This window comes from Xyrauchen texanus, chromosome 29, assembly GCF_025860055.1.
Source record: "Xyrauchen texanus isolate HMW12.3.18 chromosome 29, RBS_HiC_50CHRs, whole genome shotgun sequence".
In the NCBI taxonomy this organism is placed as follows: domain Eukaryota; kingdom Metazoa; phylum Chordata; class Actinopteri; order Cypriniformes; family Catostomidae; genus Xyrauchen; species Xyrauchen texanus.
Genome location: NC_068304.1, coordinates 11,164,615 through 11,182,498, shown reverse-complemented (window position 1 = coordinate 11,182,498; position 17,884 = coordinate 11,164,615). Strand labels below are relative to the sequence as shown.

At 36.6% G+C, this 17,884-nt stretch overlaps 1 protein-coding gene across 2 annotated transcripts in view; it reads left to right on the top strand.

Annotated features, from left to right (window-relative positions):
* The first annotated feature begins 5,957 nt into the window (after window positions 1-5,957).
* The window catches only part of LOC127623180 (B-cell CLL/lymphoma 9-like protein), an 80,974-nt gene continuing 69,047 nt past the window's right edge, over window positions 5,958-17,884 (top strand). For both annotated transcript variants that reach the window (XM_052097497.1, XM_052097495.1), the window contains exon 1: window positions 5,958-6,373. The gene's annotated coding sequence lies outside the window, so the exon portion shown is untranslated. The remainder of the gene's footprint in view (window positions 6,374-17,884) is intronic.

Sequence of the window (17,884 nt, the reverse complement as noted above, 5' to 3'; positions counted from 1 at the left end):
CTTTTCAACTAGTGATGGGGATTTTGATTCATCATTCATTCTGATTTCAATCATTGATTCATCCAGTGACCATTTCTAGAGATATTTATTTACATATTTTATGTCATTCAGTCATTGACTTTGAGTTGTTAAACAAGTGGAAGTAAAAAGTAAAAAAATACATTAACAAAACACACTAGCTTAAAGAGTAGGAGAGCTGTGCAGAGAGCAAGTTGTGCTTGATGCTTTAATTCCTTTTTGGAACTATTTATGCTAGCGGAGAAGAAATGCACAAAGTATGAATCTATTTAAGTGTACAGTGTTCTGCGATTGCGTCAATTGCGTAATCAAGCTTTAAATCAGGATTGTGCCAAGGAGACTGCAGATGTCAAGATTTAAGGAGTTTTCTCACCCTAAACTGATTGTATCGCATCTGGAGAAAAGGATTAAATCACCCGAATTGTATTGTTTACTTTTATGATGCGTATATGACTTGCATTGTAAGGAATATCTTCATTAAAATACCTTTGTTGAAAGACATACGAGTTTGAGGCAGCATAAGTGAGAGTAAATGATGAGAGACATAGAATTTTTGGGTAAACTATTTGTGGCGAGCAGAGCGGGGCCGAGTGGCGGCAGGGCAGATCGAGGCCGGGAAGATAATGATGTCCACCTCTGTGCCACACCAGTCTCATGTTCCAGTGAGGGGCGGGGAGTATTTAAGGAGAGGAGACAGTGGCAGATGAGAGAAAGAGACGCACAAAGATGTTTGTGTTGGTCTGTGTGTCAGTGTGGTGTTGCTGAAAAGCAAACCTTTTGTGTACTGCTGAAAATCTGCCTTATTGTGTGACACTGAATAGTGCAACAATAAATGTCAAGCCAGCCCTAGCTTCCTCCTTTCCATAATTGCTACTCTATTCCTTCAAATACACTGGCAATTAAAATGATATAGACACTGAAATTTTCATGTAATATTAGATTCTCTATGCTTAATTTCTTGTTTCTTCCATGAAACACGTGCAACCTATTCTCTGTCTGTGATGAGTTATTTCATTTAAAACATTGATGTACGAGAAGCTCAAACTCTCTGGAGACTTCCCCGCCACTACCAAGCTAAATTAAACTTGTGAAAGACAAACAAGACAACAAAGAAACACACTCACACACACACTTCTCTTTAACTCACCTTAGTTCCTCCCAAGGCTAATTTAAAGCACTTCGTAATTACTTAACTCACTGAGTTTACTGCTTAATTAGACACTCTTTCTTCCAGTTGCCCCTGTTGCACCAACTATTATCTTATGCATTTCCGAGATTTTATATATTTGTAGCTTATCTTGCACAGTCACACATTTAACATTGCTTACGCTGATGTGATTCGTATGTAACTTCGAAAGTCGTGACCATTCCCTTTCTGCCTCAATCATACATCACTCTTTCTCATGATTTCTTTATCATTCTCTCACTCTTTTTTTCTCCTCTTGTTATCCAATTCCATCACACTCTCGGAGGGTAAACCAATTTACATTCTTGTTTTGGTCTTCAGAACCTTGCCAGTTTCCATGACAACACTGCTTTCTCTCTCTTTCTCCCCCTTTTTCCTCCTCAGGATCTTTCATTCCCCACTGTTTCGCTCTCCTCCTTTACTCTTGACCTTGCTCTTCTATCTCATTTTCTTTATCTTTACATTCTGTTTGCTTCTTGTGTCTTAACTCTCATTTCCTTGCTTAATTGATGTGGTTGCTGTTGTGGCACACAGCAGCTGAAGGTAATAGTTGAGATCAGAGATTAGTAGGAGAGAGTCTGTATTATTACACATCACACTATATTTGTGTGTTAAATGATCAGTGACTGGAGGAAATTATTTGGGTGGTTCGCTTTCTCTGTTTCAAAGGGCTATTTGGTCTCCGATGCTTTTATTTGTTGCTGTGTCCAGTCCAAGGATAATTTTTATGGGTGATTGAATAAAATAACTGCGTGAAATGAGCAGGTTCACATGCACAACAACATGCTGATTATTCTCAAACATCAGCGTATTTAAAAACCTGACAAAGCAAGAAATCTGCATTAACATGACATCTGAAATAATTGTGTTATTCTCCCATTTTGACGCCATAACACGAAGAGGCACGTGCTCAACACGTGCACACACTGGATAAGATGGTAAGAACTCTGGTTAAGGTGTTTACTTGCCATGCAACATCGCTATAATGGACAAAACTCTACCAGTGTTGATCGATTTATTCTAACATAGTTTATGGGCTTACACCGATAACGGAATGCCGTTTACATGACCACACATGTTGTTGGCTTATTAAGTATAATCAGTGTAAAAACGTTCATATACTGTAAAGGTGCTCAGTCCATCATTAACCAAGTACAGCCATATAAGCAATTCTTTGCACAGAATAAAAATAGGACATTAAGTATTTTCATATTGTTTTTTCAACCAGTCAAAACTCATTTGACAGATATTTTTAAAGCATTAACCCTGTGTTGTATCACTTTTCAGAGATGTGACCACATGTTATCCAGTATTGTAATATTGTTTCTGTTTGGGGTCAATCAAAAATATTAGAGAATTTATTTGTTGTTGAAAATAAAATAAGTGTTGGGTAAGTTACTTAAAAAAGTAATCCACTACAAATTAATAATAACTTTGCAAAATTGTAATCAAATTCCCTTTACTTCATTGAAAAAGTAATCACATTACTAATAACTTTACTTTTAAGTTACTTTCTAAAACACCTTTAACAGAAATATTTTTAATTTTAACAATTTTAAATAATGTCTAAATGTTCTGAAAAGTACAGTGAAAGTGAAAGTGGAAAGAATGCAAAACTACTTTTGACTAACAGTAATTAGTTTACAGTAACTAATCATTTTGTAATCAGATTACCCCCAACACAGAATACAACACAACCAGACTGATCTCACAGTAAAACGGAAGCAGTAGATTGAATTTTCTTTAGCTAAAATCAGTCTTTTCTTACCAAAATGTGAAACACTGCACCCAGTGCCAAAGCGGTGAGTGTTGTTGGGCATATGGGCACATGTGAGCTCCAATTTCCGGGTGAAATGTCCACACAGGTGTGCCAAAAGCGAGTTGTAAAGCAAGTTGTTTTCAGCCGTAAACTTATCCATCAGTGGAGTAAAAATGTAATGATAGAGGGAAAAATACAACCTCGGAATCGCTCTTGTCATGATTATGTGAACGCAATTATTCCTGGATTCACCATGCGATCAAAACACAGGCGTCCCAGACTGCTGATGAAGCCCATTTTTGGTCGCACCACAAGGGAATGTAAACACACTTGAGCCGATGCAAAACTGTATGCCAATCAGAGAATATTAGCATGTCAAAATGCATTGCATTTATGTTTAATACTGTATGTGGGGTCTGTGACAATCCAAACACGTTATATTTTTTTATCAAGGACAATCAAATTTAAATTTAGTTTACAATCCATAAGATTATTAATGAATCAATCGGACGCTTCAAGGTTAGGCATATTTGAAGCTATTAAAATGGCCTTAAACATGGCAAAATAGTCTTATAAAAACAATTACTAATTTGTTTGTGATGATGAAATCGTAAAATATCATGCAATTATTCCCATAGAGACCAACCAATCATCAAACAGAATTTCAAATCAATTCAATACAGGCATCAAATTTTAGCTAGCTTGCTAACCAACATTTTATTTGAAGAAAGAACATTTTTGGAAACAAATTTGGTAACTTATTCCATATTTGTTTATGCAATACAAATGACTGATGTCTGTCAATAACCTGTACTATGCGTCCCTCATCTGTTTCCAACCAAAGCGTTTTCCTATTAAAATAATAGTTAGATTTAGGTTTGGGTTACCTTAGGACAAATCGTAATAATATTGTTTGTTGGTTTATTTATTTTTGTCTATGGGAGTAAAAGTCATTCGTTTTTGTACTATAAAACTCATATGATACTGGGTTGGAAATTAAGTTTAAAAAGTCTTTCTCTGCACTTCACTCTCTGTCTCTCTTTCCCACTTTCTCCTCCAGGCTTGGCACTCGATAGTGTAGCACAACACCAGATCTGGCAGAGGAAGATCCCGGTTCTTTTCAGGAACACACTCTTGCCAGAGCAGATATGCAGAACAGTTCCTAATATCTCATCCCAAAAGAACTATTTTATTTTGAATTCTCAATTTTACACCATCCGTCCATTCTACTGGATTACTACACAAATTTAACAGCATAATGCCAATTCGGAATTGCTGTAGGTTTCATCATGTGTATGGGATTATAGTGCACACTTTCTATGGGTAAAGTTGATAAACACATCCAGCTAATAAAGGAGCTACTTGTATGCACGCAATTGGATTAGCATTTCTGTTTCTAGGTGGTGCAACTTTTGGTACATTTAGAGCAAGTCTGTCGGATATGAAACAACAGTTAATTCACTTTGGGACACAGGACTTACATAATCATGCACGTTCGTTTTTTAGAACAAGGTTTTGCCTGCTTGGCCAACCCAACAGCTTCACTAAAGGAACTTTTTGGGACTTTTAACAGGTTTCTGCACCACCAGAGGGAGTGCTCATCTGTGAAATGTCTGAACCCACCAATGCCTCCCAGGGAAGGAGTGCTGCATATGCCAGGTAAAGTGTGATCTAAGAGGTTTGATACATCTGATACCTCAGCTGACAGATCAAAATGTGTGTCTGTCTGATGTCATTCACACAGTGCAGACGTGAACTTCATTCATACAAACACAATCGTGTTCCTCGTGAACCAGCAGAGAAACTTACAAACTCTAATAATTCCTAGTCTGTGTTATGGGTGTATTTTTATTTCCTTATGATATCTGATTGCATGTGCATGAGTTATTGACATGTTTATAAAAACTCTCTGTAAAGCCGCTTTGTAAGCATTTTAATTTTTTATTTGTGGTGTTTACTATTACTATTATTTTAATATTCACTTTGGTTGTGTTATGTTCTGTTTAGTATTGTCTAGTAATTTTATTGTATATGTTTATATATGCATGATGTATTGACATGTATTGAAACTCTCTGTAAAGCCCTTTTGCAAATAAAAATATTAATTTGTGTTTATAATCAATTTGGTTGTTAGATAATAATATATTGTGGTTACCACATGTTTTTTCTTCTTCTTCATGTATGCATGTGTGTGTGTGTGTGTGTGTGTGTATATATATGTATATCGGATCATATATATATATATATATATATATATATATATATATATATACTTTCTGAAAAATACTTTTTAAAAATGTGTTATCTAAACACTAGTATTATTTCTATACAATATTACTATATTAATATATATTATTAGAAAATATATTATAAATATTTAAGCTAATAATGTATTAGAAATTGATGTAATAATGCTAACTATTATCCACACTTTTACTTTGGTAATGTTTTGTTCTGAGCTTAGTATTGTTACGTGATCGTATTCCATATATTTATGTGTATGATTTATGTGTATTTATATGATGTCGACATGCTCAGTATGTACAATTTCTCTGTAAAAAATGTTTTTGTTGGGTTTAATATCACTATTGTTGTTATTATCATATCTTATTATATAATAATGTATTATGGTAACTACCATGCACTATGGAGGTGCAAGTACAGTATGCACATATGCTTTTTGTAAAATTTTTGTAAAAGCACATGTTATCTATTATTACTATATTATCAGACAATATATTATTATTATTCAATAATAATTAATTACGGTAACTATAGAGTTTCTTGTAATTTTATTAAATAGGTTCATATATGCAAGCATGCACGCACCTGTTTGCTCTCTGTAAACATTTGATGATAATAATAATAATAATAAAAACAACAACAATAATAATAAATTGTCTAATAATACGTGACATTACCTCCAGTAATAATAATAAAACAATGATGTATTACTATTATAATCTAATATAAGGGGAGCTCATTCAAACAGCAGGAAACAGTGTTGCTACAGCTCCGGGTTGAGTGTGTCACTCATTTGTGTGTACAGTGCGTTGAGTAATGAACGCTAGAGCGGCTGTCTGTCTGAGCACCTCATCAGTGAAAGCTGAGAGCGTCTTCTGCTACCTCTAGACTCAGGGCTGGAATATGCAGACAGCGTCTCCAACAGCGGAGTCATGATCTACTGTCTTCCCCCGGACTCATCTTCCGCTCCGAGCCGAACATAAAACAACATTTTAAACCATCGCAAACTGAACCACCGGCTTTACTTCGGGGAATCGGAATTGGACACTTAATAGCCGGAGAAGGATCTAGCGCATTGGCGGCTGCGGCGGCGGACACTTCGGGTGATGTCGACTGACCGTCACTCTTGACATCGGCCTCCCCTCGCAGACACGCAGCGGAATGGGGTAGGAAACCAACACGCGCACTCACTCGTTCAGGCTCGTGCTCTGACAGCGCCGCGCGCATTAAACGTTCAAAATGCCGCCCGCCGCGGTTGTTACATTGTATCAATTTAGAAAAGGCGCGAAAGCCATCAAACTGTCACCTGGCTGAATGTGTCGGCGGCGCGTTTGTTGTGAACTTGCCGTCACAGCAGCAGCTGTAATGGATCCCGGAGTTAGCCTCGCCTGCTAACTGCCTCTCTTCAATGCAATAGATGCTAATGAGCCCAGTCGGGCCCGTCTCCATGTGACCGTAAAAAGACGTGAAACGCCTCTACAGACTTTGAAACACTCATGACTGCTGTTTAAGAACGAGCCATACGTTTTGAGTGTCGTTTGAAGATATGTGGTTGACAAAAAAGAGCTAGGCAGTTTGAATGTCGCGTCTGATTGACAGAAAGAGGTAGGCACTTGAAGAATGTGCTGCTGATCTGAGCACTGTCTGCTCGGCCACATTCATGAAATGAATGGAAAAGCAGTTGCAATAATAATACTTTTAGCATCAAATAAGCTTTCTTTAAGCTCTGCTAAGGCAACAGGAAATGCATGCAAAACATTCATAATGTGCAAATGAGCGTTTTGTACATAAACAGGGGCCTCTAAAGACACTTGAAGGAATAGATCATCCAAAAAAAACTCATGTCTCCTATGGTATAAACACATAAAGGAGATGTTTGGCAGAATGATATCCTCATCATTCAGTTTCATTTTGACATTTTCCATACTATAAAAGTCAATGGTGACTGAGGATGTCAGGATCTAACATCCTAACATGTCCATAATTAATATGATAGTTACTCTGTCAGGGCACCTGTGTGAACTTTAGAGAACGTCCACTAAAAATGAAAAGTTGGTTTAAAGTGATTGCAAAGAAAAGTGATGTAAGTGGAAAAAAAAAAAAGGTTGAGCATCATTTGTTTGCAGACGACACTTAGCTTTCATAGTTTGCTATCTAATGCGATTTAATATTTTTAAGTGGGTAAATACATTTTGTGGCCACTGCAGCATATTTCACTTAAGTTTGTTATTAGGGATCTTTGTGAAAAGTTACATCTCACCAGTAAACCTGTTGGTTTACCATTTACACTTGATCATTAAATACATCTGTGACACTTGTGTTCTGATTTCAAAGGGAGGGTCTCTGATTTCATGACAACATGCATTGATTTATGATTGATATTGTGTTATTACTTGATTTTAAAGCCAAAGTCAGAAAAGACAAAGAAAGCACAATGTTTCAAAATGCTACATTTTGAGCAGAATTATCCATTAACGCATAATTTATTGGCGCAGCAGTAGCTGCTGGTCCTATCCCATTTGGCACCCTAGACGAAACCTTACAGTCAACCCCCCTACACACACACCTTTAAAAAAAAAAAAAAAAGAGTACAAATGAATACATAATTAAATACTGTACATCACCGGTATAAACTCAAACGAACCAAACATTAATAATAAACATTTTAGGAAAAAATATGCAAGTGCATGTTACGGCTTCTATAGTAGGCAACATAAATGGGGATCACCATATTTATAAATATAATTAATGTAGAAAGTAAGTGTGCATAAACCAAACAAAGTGAACTAAGATGTTAAAATAAAATAAAAGGCAAGCAAGAAAGAAAAAGCATATTTAGGGTTAGGGTTAGGCCGGTGTTTCCTACAGAATTCAGCTCTTGTAGCCGGGGGAAATGCTCTGTAAACATGGAACCTTGCTTATTTAATATGTATAGTAAAGATTGATCGATATTGATATTTTTCCTTTATGTATATGATTAATGGTATAGTATTAATATATCATTATTGTTTATGTATATTACATATTTATTAAAACTGTTTTAGGGAGATGAGATGTAGCTGTTTAAGTATTTCTTTTCACTCTGAAGCTGGGCAGTTCTGGTTGCACACAAGGCAAATTTTATTTATTAATTTTTTTGCTATTTCTACCATTCTTGGATTTTAATGATGGAGCACCAGGGTATGAAAGGCGTCTAAATTAGATCGCTCCAACGTCGCGCACTTGCAATGTTGACAGCTTTGTTGATTACAAAACAAGAGCGATAGTTTTAATGCAACGTTCGCTTACAGAGACACGGTACAACGCCATCCGCATGTCAAATTAACAGGTTTATAGATCCGTAACATCTTAATTTAGTTAATATGCATGTCCCCACTGCACATGGAGAGATGCGGAAGAGATGATTTATTTATGCAGATTGTGGAATTACAGTTTCATAAAAATACAAGATTATTGATTTTACTATTGATCTTTATTGACTGACTTACCAGTTTTCAGATACATGTTAAAATAAATAATATAGTGAAGCAATTCCCACATCGTGAACGTGGAACATGCGGGATAGGCATACAATTGTATTATAATAACTAATATTATTATTATACCCAAGCAATATTTCTCTAATAATTTAATAAATTTGTATGCAGCATTGCTATGAGATCTGGTTAAACCTTCTCTATCGCCTCCTCTTCTGTCCACAAAAACCTTGTCATAGGGTTGTTTAGATTCACTTGGTGAACAATTAAAGTGATCGTTCAGCCCTACACAATGCAATAGGAAAAACGTGTTGTTTTTGCATTATTTCACGGCACGCGCTAATTTGATCTCATCATGTTCAATTTAGACTGCAAGATCACAACTTGAGTTTCTTCTTTTGCTATGGCGCTGGAAATTCAGAAGTGGCAGAGTGCCGCTGCTCAATATCGATGCAGGAAACACTGGCATAGACTGGCATAACTCTGCCTATGGCACCAAAGGTTATTTTCATGGCAAAAAAGAGAAGTTTAAAGCAGAATAAAAACAACAAAAACAAACTATCACAGAACTGTAAAAAGATGTAAAAAAAAGAAGATGTAAGACGGGAGGTGAAGTTTGAAGACCAGCTCTTTCGTTAGCGACACACTGGCTGTGTCTTGTTTCGAAGGCTAGGTAGGATGTGTCCTTTGAAGGCTGCAGTATACCGAGTGTCCTCCTTTAAACAAGTCTTGTTTAAACAAGATGGCCTTCGTAGGACAAACGGAATGTAACGTGGTTGCTATGACAGCACACCACTCTTTAACAAGTGGAAGTGCTTTGAGTGAGAATGGAACAAAGTCCCCCTGGAAGGGAATGCATGAGGTACATTTTAGGAGAGTTATAATGATGCAAAGAGAAATGAAACCAGATTTTATAGGTGTGCTTTTAGTCTAATACTTTATTTTAATTATTAATATAATTATACATATTCTATACTCTGCACCCATCTTCTGAGGTACTTCAACTTGGGAATTAACATTCCTTGCATTTGAACATCATATTTATGGGCACATTTTTTTTAGGCATTTCCGTTGAAGCAAAGAATTGTGGTTTGTGAGTGCCCACGAAGGATACACCTCATGCATCCTCCGAATTCCCATGAAAGAAGGTCGCATTCAAAGGCTGCATTCAAAGTGTCCTACTCACTTTTCTGAAACGAGACAGCCTCGATGAAGTATGCGGCCGAGAAATGCGACCTTCGGAGGATGCAGCCTTCCAAACGAGACACAGCCACTGTATCTAGCCATGGTCGTGAATTATAAACCAGCTAATATGGGCCGTTATGGCGCTTTACAATTCTGGCCCAGTATTTTGCGAACATCCACAGCACGATTTTGGGGAGCTGATGTGGAGGGAGAGGGAGATATTTGATGAGCGGGCAAAGGGAGCCTGTATTACATTTAAGGGATAGTTCACCCAAAAATGAAAATGTTCTAATTATTTACTCACCCTCATGATATCCCAGGTGTGTATGACTTTCTTTCTTCACCAGAGCTCATTTGAAGAAAAATAGAAAAATATCTTAGGTCCTTAGCAAGTGGATGGTGATTTCTCTTTTGAAGCTCCAAAAATCACTGACAGTCGGCATAAACATCATTCATAAGACACCAGTTGTTAAAATAATTTCTTCTAAAGCAACGTGATTGCTTTTGGTGTGAAAAAGATAAATGTTTAAGTACTATAAATCATGCAAATCATACAAGAGGGTGGAGTCCAAGCGGTCTCTCGTTCTCACGTAATGTAATCTCAAATTCTCCACTCAGCTGAAATCATCTAAATAACATTCATTGAATTACAAGAAAAAAAAAATCCTTGAATTTATAAGTTTAGTTCATGTAAATTCACATTTCCTTGCAAAAATCCTATTGTTATCAAACGTTTTTGTCCTGTTTTACATTTACATTTATGCATTTAGCAGACGCTTTTATCCAAAGCAACTTACAGTGCACTTATTACAGGGACGATCCCCCCGGAGCAACCTGGAGTTAAGTTCCTTGCTCAAGGATACAATGGTGGTGGCTGTGGGGTTGAACCGACAACCTGCTGATTACAAGTTATGTGCTTTAGCCCACTACACCACCACTGTTTTCCATCTAAAATCCTTAAAACAAGAATATAAGTGTATTTTTTGCTAGCACAGTAAAGAAAAAAACATCCTTTAAAATATAAAGTCTTAATACCTTATATGTTGCTTTTCAGGTAAATGTGTCTTGTTTTAAATTTTTAGATAGTTTAAAATATGTTAAACATTATATTCAACATTCTCCGATAAAATATTTTTCTTCTGCAGTATAGCTCCTAAAGTAAATGTATGTAAGGAGTTTTAGATATTATTATAAGAAAATTAATCAAAAAAGAGAAATCCCCCAAATTTGTTTTTTTGCATTGCATAAAGGGCTAAGACTACACTCTCTCCTTTTTGTTAACGTCGATCCATCTTTAACTCACAAAACTTAATTCTTCTTAATAGAGCTGCAGATCACCTTTCTTTATGATAAGATACAGATCGTGACACATACAGTATATTATGATTCACTATTGAGCCATCATGTTATAATCTAGCTGCAGTAAGCTGGCATGAGGGACAAGCGTCTCCGCGCGAGAGGGTTTATCAACCGGGAGATGTTTGAAACTCTCTCTCGCCGTTTTTCATGCGACTCCAATAGTGGCTCTGACCGTACAGAGAAATGCCAGTTTTGGAGATTGTGCTTATTTACACAACTGCTTGCTTATTATTTGAACTTTAATAAAGGATTCATTTAAGATATATCGCCGGGGTGTTACCGTTTTAGATGCTCTGGCAAGCAAGTTTTGCTCAAGTGGAACACCAGGTAAGGTTATGCTTTATTTCACATCAGGACGACACTGCTTCTGTGTTTACTTATTCTGAATTTTGTACTATAATTCCCTCATACTTTGCGATCTACATCACCTTTAAGGCTGTTTGGAGTGCATCAGGACTGTTAGCTACGTTTGATTCCTCTTTTCATTCAGACGCGAGAAGCATTGCTGCTCATCACACTGTCATCACTAGTGTATAATAATTATAAAATTAAATGAGATGAAACAACTAATATTTTGGTTCGACAATAGAGATTAAAAATTTCATATCACGATTATAGTGACAAAAATTATCACGGTTATCAGTATTATCGTGGTATTTTTAAAATGTGCTGGAAATGTTAAAAAAGTACTGATACACACACACTAATCATTTCAGCAAGTTTATATTGAAACCCAACTCTGTAAACAAGGGAATAGCAAATATAGTATTATTATTATTATTGGTGGTGTTACATTATAATTATTATTACTCACTCACTCACTCACATAGTCTATCTACTGTGTTGCGTTTGAGTATATGCAATGAGCCTAGGCACAATTTACATAAATTCAAATGATTCTTAGGTGGTTTTCATACTGGGCACGTTTGCTGCGGTCCGAATCCAAGTGCAATTTTTCCCGGTGCCCCCCCCGCAGCGTTGGTCTGTTTACAGACACTTATATGATTCTGTCGAACCCCAGTGCTTTTCCGTCATCAACTTGCACCATCACAAACGTGCACATGATGGAAAGCACAATGCGGGTCACTATATTTGTATATGTTTGTTATAAATTTTGTGTCATTATGCACAACAGAGTGAACGGCACTTGCACCTCTGTGCTTCGCATGCTGTTATTCAGCAGTTGTACATATCTAGGGTTAAGGAGACTATATCTGATGCACTCAATTGATCTTTTTTGAGGACACAGCTGATTGCACACTCACTCACTCACTCACATATATAAAAGGCACCTCACTTTTTCTGCAACGTGTCCTGCAACGTTTCCGTGCCACTCCTGATGCACGTGCATGTTTGTTTTTGTGCAACTTGTGATGTCATCATGCTTAAATGTGCAAAAACGTATGTGCAAGTCATTTTACTTAATGAACAAGTATGGACCTGAGTAAAGATTGCTTTCTCACTCATGCGAACCACGCCACAGTTCCAGTGCAACTGAACTCAGACCACCTCCTAGGTAGTCTCTGGTTCAGTTCTGCGGTCTTCTCCCCGGTACGCAAAACAGCTTTCACATTACCAAATTTTCCTGTGAACCGTGTTCTGTTTTGGACTAATCTGTCAGTGTGAAAGCCCCCTTAAAAGACAGTGATAGTAATTGCATTGAGCTCAACAATTGAGATAAATACAGGAGTCTTGTATAGGAGTCTATAGTGTTTCTCCTGTTGGAACACTTTTACAACTTAGTCGACGACTGCCGGATTTTAAATGAACAAAATATGTTGGTTGGGTGACTAAACTACATAACGTGTTATTGTTTGCAATGGCCGAATAGAGTCTGCAGACACAGGATTCATACAGCAACAGAACAACATGTAGTGTTTATACAAGAGTAGGTCAACACTGAAAGCTTCGGTTTATATTATTGACAAGCTATTAGCAAGTTAGACAGACAAACCATAACATTTTCCCCTTCCGAAGTCCCAACATCATGCATTTAGCCAAGTTAACTTACCTTGCATTCGTTATAAAATAGTGGGTAGTGGTCACTAAGATGACTGAAGAAATTTTTTGTGGATGGTCTGCAGACAAGTTTCCCTCAGTACACTTGTAAAAGCCAAAGCAGAATTTGAGCAGAATTATCCATTAATGCATAATTTATTGGCGCAGCTGTAGCTGCTGGTCCAATCCCATTTGGCACCCTAGATGAAACCTTACAGTCAACCCCTGTTGGTCCTCCTAGAAGGCTGAAAAATCTCCCAAGCACTGTCACTGCTTTCTGTCAAATGTTCACACAAATCAAAGCCCACGCTGCACCTGCATCAGACTGTTGCTAACTTTGGTTGACGCTGGACAGTATTTACATTACGTTTTTCAAACCGTGGCAATCAAACATGGTTTTAATGACAGTTAAAATTTGAAACGGTAATACTAACCATTGGGAATTTTACCATGGTTTATAGTGAAACCAGTAAAAATTGGTCGTTTCATCCCTAGTCGACAATTTTTTTTTATTGTCGACTAATCATTTCAGCCCTAATATACAGTAGCTAGGTTGATTTTGTTTTAGATCTGTATTTATCTGTTTCTTTACTCACAATGGTGCGTTTGTGTGCTTATCTTTGATGTCTCAGCCGAGTGGAGAATGTGAGATTACATTGGTATCATGACAACGTGAGTACGTCACGTGAGTACGAGAGGCCGTTTGGACTCCACCCTCTCGTGAATCTTACCAAAAAGCTTTTGATTATATTAAAAAAGTACTTAAATATTGATCTTTTTTTCACCAAAGCTTCAAAAGAGTAATCTCCATTCACTTGCATTTTAAAGACCTACTGAGTGGAGATGTTTTTCTGTTTTTCTTCAAATGTGTTCTGTTGAAGAAGGATAGTCATACACACCTGGGATATCATAAGGGTGAGTACATTTTCATTTTTGTGTGAACTATCCCTTTAACAGAAGCCACATGGTCACTGTTAGAGACACCAACAGGTTTTTTTATGGGCACTATAAATCTTTTGCACAAAAATATCTCTTATTGCCATTCTCGCTCAATCTCTGATTCTGGTTGCAGCACATGTCACATTCTTGAGTGTGTCGTTGCTTCTGGCCGATGACAAAAATAGGAAAATACCACAAATTTCTGGTGCTATTTTGTGATTGTTTTGGGCGGTCTACAGTTTGGGACAGTCAATGTTCACAATGCACAGCCTGCCCCTAAATTGCTTTTAACCAATGCACAAATCGTAAAAAGAAAAAGATACATAAAGTGTATATGTGTGTGTGTGTGTGTGTGTATGTGTGTATGTATGTATGTATGTATATATATATATATATATATATATATATATATATATATATATATATATATATATATATATATATATATATATTATTGAATAATGTGTTTGCAAAATGTTTGATTGGGTGGGGAATAATTACGTTTGGGTGGGCTCCCCTGCCCATGCCTACATCTGGCCCTGAGCAGTTTATTGTCAGGTTCAGGATGGCTAGCGCTTACAACTCAACTCATTTTGACTGTTCTGATTAAAAAGGTTATTTGATGTTGGCAAAATATTTGTAGAACAGAGCAAGAGAAGACCTGATACAGTATAAAAGCTAGTATAAAATACATTTTATAAAATATTTGGCCTGCTTTTAGTAGCTTTAGTACCATCACATGACATGGAGTGACATGGAATCATCCTCTTAAAGGAATAGTTCCCCCCGAAGTGTCATCATTTACTCACCTTCATGTTGTTACACACAGGTATGACTTTCTTTCTTCCTTGTAACACAAAAGGAGAAATTTTGAAGAATGCTCACTCTTGCTACCACGACCAGGGTGGCTGTCAAGCTCTAAAAACAACAAAAATATCACAATAAAATGCCTTAAAGCTGCACGCAATAATATTTTCTTTATTTAAAAAGTTTTGCTTCTAAAGAAATTAGTAGTAATTTAAAACATAATATCATGACCTCACATGAGATGATGCCTCCCGATTAGAGCTGCACGATTCTGGATAAATTGTGAATCACGATTCTGAATAAATAAATAAATAAATATATATATATATATTTAAAATTGCTTCAAGCTTTTAAAGGAATTATTCAAGAACCAGTAATTAAATAGAGAACAGAGTAAACAGTGCTTTACATTTTTCAGCAACAGTAATTAAATATTAAAAACATTATTATATAAAAACATAAAACAATTAATTTAATGCAAAATGAAACTACTTAAATATTTGTCGCTCTTGACTGGGTGATTATTACATAAATATTAATACTGATTTGATGCAGTAAGAATGCCTAAATGCCTATAACAGACATCATGCATCTTATATACTTAGTCTTATATTTGCGCTGCTTTCATCATGAGACACAAGTGCACGTGCAGACACATGCATGCAAGAATCGAGATCATGATCTTTTAGCGATTAATCGTGCAGCTCTACTCCAGGTATATCAGTAACCTTTTACAAGCTGTTTTATTCTACATAAAGAGGGTCTTTATATTATATTTATATCTTTAATATTGAATCATATCTAAAATGATTGTGATGAATTTCGTTCATATTGAAGTAAAATGGACATTATAATTTAAATATACCCAAATTAACCTGAATCAAATCGAATCATGAGCTTTTGAATCGGAATTGATTCGAATCAGGAGATTTGTAAAAATACCCAACCCTAGTTATTTGCTTTTGCTTATTGTCATTTGCTTATTTGCAAACCTCATTTACGCATAGATACATTCAAATATGGTGCATTAAGACAAATGTCACCCTAAGTTGACATTACCATTCACTTGCATTGTATGGAAAAGAGCAGCTAGGACATTGTGCCAAATCTTTTTGGTGTGTGTTCATGTGAGGGCACATGGATTTCTATTATGTATGGCAAAGGCTTTGAAGAAGGTACCAGTGTGGGAGAAATGTATTACAGTATCGGCATGTAAAACAATATTTACTAAAGTTCAGCACCATTTTACATTAAGTTGAAAGTTTTCGTTCATGTTATTGATTTTAAACACTAACAGTCGATTAATCGGCTATATGCCTGTTTCCTCACCTTAGTTTTTGGTATTGGCAAAACCCACTATCTGGGGTTTATTCCCAACAACTCCCATTTTTACTTTGGTATTTAAAAAAATTCTTAATAAAACTGGATATTCAACAGGAACAATGTAGGGCAGGACATGATTTTATCCATCAGGAATTGATTGGATCATGAAATGTGGGCGGTCACATGATACCAGAATGGAGCCAGGTGGCTGGAGGGGATGGGTTGATAAATAAGAGGGCTTATCACATCAGCCAAAAAAGAAAAGCCATTTTGGATGTGGGGCTAGTTATAACGTTTGATGTAAGAGCAGCATTTCTGAAAAACGTGCACTGACGAATCGTGCACAATGAGACCAAAAACGAGTTTTAAGAAAGTAAATGGGGTCAGTTTTAATTTCATGTTGACTTTTAAGACTTCTCTTTCTTGGTCATTCATCATAGTTGAATAAAACCTTGCATCTTATTCATCAAGCCTCTCACAAGAGTGCTCCCCTTAATTATCTTTTTCCTGTCAGCTCTCCAGGGCCTCAGTGACGCAAGCTGATTAAGTCAGTACTGTTTGTGATCAAGATGAGCTGACCCCAGATCAAACACTGCTGATAATGTTACTATTTTCTGTTGGGATTTATGGCAAAGCCCTCCATTGACATTAACCAGGTCTTTTCCCAAATTTTCCTTCAGCAGAAGTACAAGTATGACGAGAGAGAGGGAGACAGCGAGGAAGGGAGAGAGAGATTGTGTGAAGACAATTCTGTCAGTGTTTGGTTGCTCTTTAGCCCAGTGGCCACACTGCCTGTACCTCCACATTAACTAGTGCTGTGAGTGTGATATCCTACCATGCTATTTATAGAGACTCACAGAGTTTGCAACTTGATCTGAATTGTTTTTGAGGCCCAAGGCTCATGGTGTGTTCTGCCCCACATTGGCTTTACATCTCGTAGACATCAGCGACTGTTTTAGGGTGAACTACCCTGGGATCTGCCTTTTAAATGGATGGGGAAGTCTGTTTGAAATCCATTTTACCTCTGTAATCAGAAATATTTCAGAAAGAAATATGGTTATTTAAGTGGAACTTGATTTTATCCATGGGCATTCCATTTGACTGATCACATTCAGTGGATTTGGCAAAAGGTGGTCGAATTTCTGCTGCTGAAATTGGTCTAACTAAATTTAAACCACTGAAAAAAAGGCTAAAGCTGGAAGTGCTGCTGACCAGTTTCCTGGTGAAATGCCCACAGGGTGGTGCCATAAACGAGTTGTATTTGTAGTTTTAAATTACATAAGACAGTCAACAGGATTTAGTGCTGCATGATTAATCATATCGCAATCGCAATCGTGATGTCAGCCTGTGCGATTATATGACGGCAAAATGCTGCGATTTTATTAAATAAATATGTGCATGTGTGGATGTGACAGCCCATACTCTATAAATAGAATAAGGTTGACTATATGATAAATATGATAAAAACTAAAAAGGATATTTGACAAAATTAAGACTAAGATTAAATAAAAAAAACAGCTGACAAATTTAACACTAGTATTCAGTTGCCAGGTCATTAGGAGTGTATTAATGCAAAGCCAATGTTTACGT